We start from the raw sequence: 6,000 nt of genomic DNA on the forward strand, positions 1-6,000 counted from the left end.
TGTAGCTACTTATATAGTAGCAAGTCTCACAAAACCACCAAGTGGTATTACATAAACCATGTGCTACCTAACCCATTGACCCCATATTTAATATTAGACATTTAATTCTTTTCTCCAATATTAAATAATTACATCAAATATTATCATAATGTTACAATACAACTCATCAAGTATATTTCATGGGAATCTTTCCATGTTGCACATCCATCTAGGTGCAACATTACATAACAAAATAAAATAATACAATATAATAATATTATGCAATGTGTGCAACATTCATTATCACAATAATTCTTTTATTTATTTGCTTGTATCATGTCAATATAAGAAATAATACATGTAATAATAAAAAGATTGCTAACTACTCTATTAGCTAAGATGCAATTTAAAAGAATAGAAAGAATCAAACATTGAGATTGAACTAGGATAAACAATTATATTACATTTTATCATATTTTTAAAAGTTGAAAAGTAAAGTAAAGATATTGTGAGGTTTTTAATAACTGTATAGTAAAGATATTTAAAAAAATTATATATGTATTTTATATTTTTATCAAATCCTAATATAAAAAATATGACCAAAAAATAAAGGGAAGAGATTGCACACACTTATAACCATATTTATGGCTCGCAATTCATTCCATATGAATCCATATACTTCATACACTAAATTAAAGAAAACACTAGAAAATAGATAGAACTAGGCCCAAGTCAAGATGAGGTTGCAAGAGACTTCATCTATATTGTGAAAGTCAGGGCAAGAAGATTGGCTCTATGCAATTTAGGGTATACAATTTAGAGAACACTTCACCAGTCTATAATGAAAGGATCCTTGAGAGATTGTTAAAGGTAAATGCCAAGAAGCATATGATCACAATATTTTGTAAACGGGATTTACCTATTTATCTTACACACATACCAATATCACTTGCAAACAAAAAACTTAAGACTGTGGATATAATCCTATCACATCTCTCCAGACAAGCTTGAAGAAGTAAGCTTTTACAAGTAATATTTGTAAGACCAATATGTCCAAATTTATAAATTGGCAAGTAATAATTGGATTAATATGAGTAGTTGTATAAATCATTTAAATCCCATGGTTGTCCAAGCCCAATTAATTTTCATATAGATATTTGTTTATTGTTTTTTTTCTAACATCAACTTCCAATTTAATTACAAATATTGTTCTTGATAAGTGTAGCTAGAAAATTAACTTTTATTAACAAGAAGAATAGAACTTTTGTAGGTGGTATGACAAGATGATAGTAACTAAATGTATCTATTTGATTAATACTTTCATCATAAAATTAGATTTGACACTTACTTCAACTATTAGCTTTTGACAGTCCAAAAAATATTAGCTTTGGACCATCCATTTATAGTACAAGGGATTGTTATTGGCAAAATTCTATTTAAATGAACTATAAACAAATATGGCAATTCAAATACAAGTAGCATTACTGATTCAAAATATCACTCTGAGTAATTTGTGATCCATATAAAGATATATGTTACCATGAAATTTTACCAAGTCTTTCATATAAAGAAGACATTTATGCAACCTCTATAGCAACATCCATTGATCTGGTAAAAAATTTAAAATTTAAAAGAATATATGAATTACACAATCGGTTTATAAACATAAGCAGTAGTATGAAAAAATTACATCAATTTAGAACTAGAGATAAATATATTTAAGCATATTACAAATTCACATTGAGAAAATTTCTCAAATTTTATTTGGCACACACCTTATTTTCTGGCAAACAAAGCTCAAAATTTCTTCCTTCTAAATCTAACTAGGCCTCTTTCCCTATATTGGAGCAAAACATAGTGACAATTATGCAGGGGCATCCTGGCTGTAAGAGAAATCTTGCATCAACCAAAAATATTTCATTGCAGTTGTTTGAATAAGGGTTGTCTTAATGTAGAGTTGTTGTTTGTAGAGGCTTGCTACTTAGTAAGTCAATCTTACGAGCTTGGAATGTCCTAATTTTAGATGTGGATATTCATCTTGGATATATTAGCCCACTAGTTGAGGCTTAGTGCCATATCATGTTTATACATGGATTTATTACAAATTTTTGGTCCAATTTACGTAAATGAACTTCAAGCTCAATGTTGAAGGCCTAAATGTTCTTGGATGAGGCTTGAAAACTTGACAAATGAGTGCATGAGCATATCCAAGCTTGTAGATCATGAGTAGGGGTTTCTAAAAAGTGGTTATAATAGCCAATTGAAGCAATGGTTTGAGAGTTATGGCCTTGCAAAGTTGAGCCGACAAAAACTTCCAAAACAAATGTTAAAAATGTATTTGGCTAACTCTATATGTATTTTTAGGGTCTATCAGCCCTAAGTATTAAGTTTGAGTATCTAGAACCTTCTCGGGCGACATAAAATTGTTTATTTAAGAAATGCTCAAATATTGTCTAGGATACCTCTAGGTGATAGTTCACAACTTTATCTTGTAGATTACTGTAATGAAGGTGCCCATGAGGGTTAGTATATTGTAATTTTGAATTATGTAATTCTGCATTTGTGGCAATAATAAGAAGTGCATTTTTTTTCTCGCAAATTGTTGTTGTTTCTTTGTTTTTGTTATGTGTTTATGGTATTAAGGGGAGCACCCTTCATCAAGTGGTATCAAAGCTAGAGTTCCTAAGTATGTTGACAGATTGTCAATTATGAGGCAATTCACACTAGGATCGTGGTTTGGGTTGTGCATGTAGATAGATCACCGATTGTGAGGTAGTTTGCACTAGGGTGTCAATAGAAGCACAAAAATTCCTCAACGAAGAGAGTGTGGTGGAAGAGTTGAAGGTGTTACACCTAAAGATTTTAGAAGGAAATGTAAGCATTGCAAGAAAAAATGTGTAGAGGAATGAATCTTGTCATAAGAGAGAATGAAAGGAAGGATGAAAGAGAAGAAGAAGGAAATGTAGATCAAGGCATAGTACAAGAAGTTCTTAAGTTAGAGGAGGAAAATCTTCTTAAGGCTATTTCTAGTATTGGAGAAAGACCTAAGTTTGATCTTCCCACATTTTTAGGGAATCTAAACCCAGAGGAATTGATCGACTAGATCAATGAATTACAAGAGTACTTTGAATATGAAGACAATGAAGATCCTGATAGGGTCAATTTTGTGATGGCCAAACTGAAGGGTCATGCAAAGATTTTGTGGTAGGAGATCCATTTGGAGTAAAATAAAAGAGGAAAGGACAAAATCACTAGATGGGATTGAATGTCACTTGAAATGAAGTAAGAGTTCATTCCCATGGATTATGAGCTTGATCTATTGAAGAAAATGCAAGAGTTGAAGCAAGCAGACAAATCTATTCAAGAGTATACCAAAGAGTTCTACTGAGTTCTCATTGGAATCGTCCATGCAGAAGCTGATAAGGAGAAAGTGGCCTAATATCTTAATGGGTTATGGCCAATCATTCAAGAGGAGTTGAGTCTTGTTTTAATGACTAGTATTGAGGAAGCATACCAATCTTTCCTAAGACTTGAGGAGAAGATAATAAAAAAGTTTGATAACAAAAATAGTGGTAGAGGTTACCATGGAAGATCTGGCAGGCAACCTTATGGAAGCTGAAATGATGATTAGAAGAACAAGGATGAGGCTAGAAGTAGTACTTAGGACTAGAGGGGAAATAATTCAAATTGTTTCCATGACTAGAATAAAAGAGATCAAAGAGGAAAAGGAAGAGGGAAAGGATATGGAAGAGGAGTTTTTCGTGTAAATTGCTTTCATTGTGGAGAAGAAGGGCATAGAGCATTTGAATGTTTCCAATGCCAAGGAAGGATTGAATGAAGAAAAGAAGGCCAAGCTAGAGTTGCACATGTTGATGAAGATGCTAGATCATCACATTCTGAAGATGTTGAAATAGGAGAAGTCTTAGTTAAGAGAAGAGTTGTACTAAGTGGTGAGAATGAGCTTGATTAAAGAAGGAGCTTGTTTCACACAATCTGCAAATATGAAGATAAGTTTTGTGAAGTGATCATTGATGGTGGAAGTACTGGCAATCTGGTCTTAGAAATGATGGTCACAAAATTGAAGTTGAAAAAGTAGAAATACCTACACCCATATCATATTTTTTGGGTGCAAGATGACCACAAGGTCATGGTTAATGAGCAATGCTTAGTGAAGTTAAAGATCGGAAGCTACCAAGATGAGGTACTTTGTAATATCATACCTATGGACATATGTCATATTTTGTTGGGTAGGTTGTGGTAGTTTGACATGCATGTTATACATGATGGGTGAGCAAATACCTACACTCTTACAAAGGATGGAGTGAATCATAAATTGAAGTCATCAATGGAGAAAGAAGAAACGGTATTTCTCAAAGGTATGAAGCATGAAAATATGTGTTTTGATGTAATCCCAAAAGATGGTAAAGAAGAAGTTGAGGAGGTACCTATAGAAGTTGTAAATTTTCTCGGAGAGTTTCCTAATATTGTGTCAAATAATGTACCTAATGGATTAGCCCTAGTAAAGAAGATCAATCACCAGATGGATTTGATTCTAGGAGGCAATTTTCCAAACAAGGCAGTACACAAGATTACACCAACAAAAAGTAAAGATTTGAATAGACAAGTTCATGAGTTGTTGTAGAAAGGGTTGATTCGAGAGAGTTTGAGTCCATGTGTTGTGCCAGTAGTATTAGCACTAAAGAAGAATGGAGAATGGAGGATGTGTATAGATTCTTGAGCTATTAACAAGATCAAAATCAAGTAAAAATCTACATTGCCAAGGATGGATGATATTATGGACTATTTGAGTGGAGATGTGTATTTCACAAAGATAGATCTAAGGAGTGGATATCATCAGATTCACATTAGAGAAGGTGATAAGTGGAAGACTACCTTAAAGAAAAGAGAAGGATTGTATGAATGGTTAGTCATGTCTTTTGGGCTAACCAATTCACTAAGCACTTTCATGCAACTCATTAATGAAGTACTAAAGGAGTTTCTAGGTACATTTGTCATTGTTTACCTAGATGATATTTTGATCTTTAGTAAGACATTGGAGGAGCATTTGATGTATATTCAAAAGGTGTTTGATAGGTTAAGGCAAGAGAAGTTGTTGATAAACCTGAAGAAGTGTAGTTTTGTGAAGGAGTTAGTGTACCTAGGATTTTTAGTCTTAACAGAAGGTCTAAAAATAGACCCAGAGAAAGTGAAGGCTATCCTTGAATGGTGTACTCCAAACAGTGCTATAGAGGTAAGATCTTTTCATGGACTAGATAGTTTTTACAAAAAGTTCATAAGAGGTTTTAGCAATATTTGTGGACCCTTGAATGAAACAATGAGAGGGGATAGGAAAGAATTGAAGTGGACTATAGGAGAAAATAAGAGTTTTAATCTATTGAAACATAAAGTTATAGAGCAACATGTTTTAGCACTTCCAAATTTTAATAGAGTATCTCAAGTAGATAATGATGCTAGTGGTACTGCTTTAGGAGCTATTTTGAGCCAAGAAGGTAGACCTGTTGCTTATTTTAGTGAGAAATTTAATGATGCAAAAAAGAAAATATTATGTTTATGATCATGAATCTTATGCTATAGTTCAGGTATTGAAGAAGTGGAGACACTGTCTTTTTCCTAAGGATTTTTTTTCGTATACTGATCATCAAGATTTGCAATATTTGAATAGTCAAGGAAAATTAAACCAAAAGCATTTTAAGTGGGTTGAGTTTTTGTAGAGTTATACATTTGTTTTGAAACAAAGGAGTGGGAAGTCTAACAAAGTTACAAATGTTCTTAGTAGAAGATAACTTTTACTGATAGAGATGCAGATTGAGGTGGTTGGGTTCAAGGAATTTAGTAATTTGTATCTAGATGATCTTAATTTTGGTGAAGCTTAGAAGACTTGTACAGAACGTGTTAGACTTGATAGGAAAAAGTGGTTGGATTTCATAGTCCAAGATGGTATGTTGTTTAAAGGAATCTAGTTGTGCATTCCAAGAATTTTAATGAGAGATAATCTCATCA

This window comes from Cupressus sempervirens, chromosome 4 (genome assembly GCF_028749045.1).
Source record: "Cupressus sempervirens isolate cs-2001-9-10 chromosome 4, ASM2874904v1, whole genome shotgun sequence".
Taxonomy (NCBI): domain Eukaryota; kingdom Viridiplantae; phylum Streptophyta; class Pinopsida; order Cupressales; family Cupressaceae; genus Cupressus; species Cupressus sempervirens.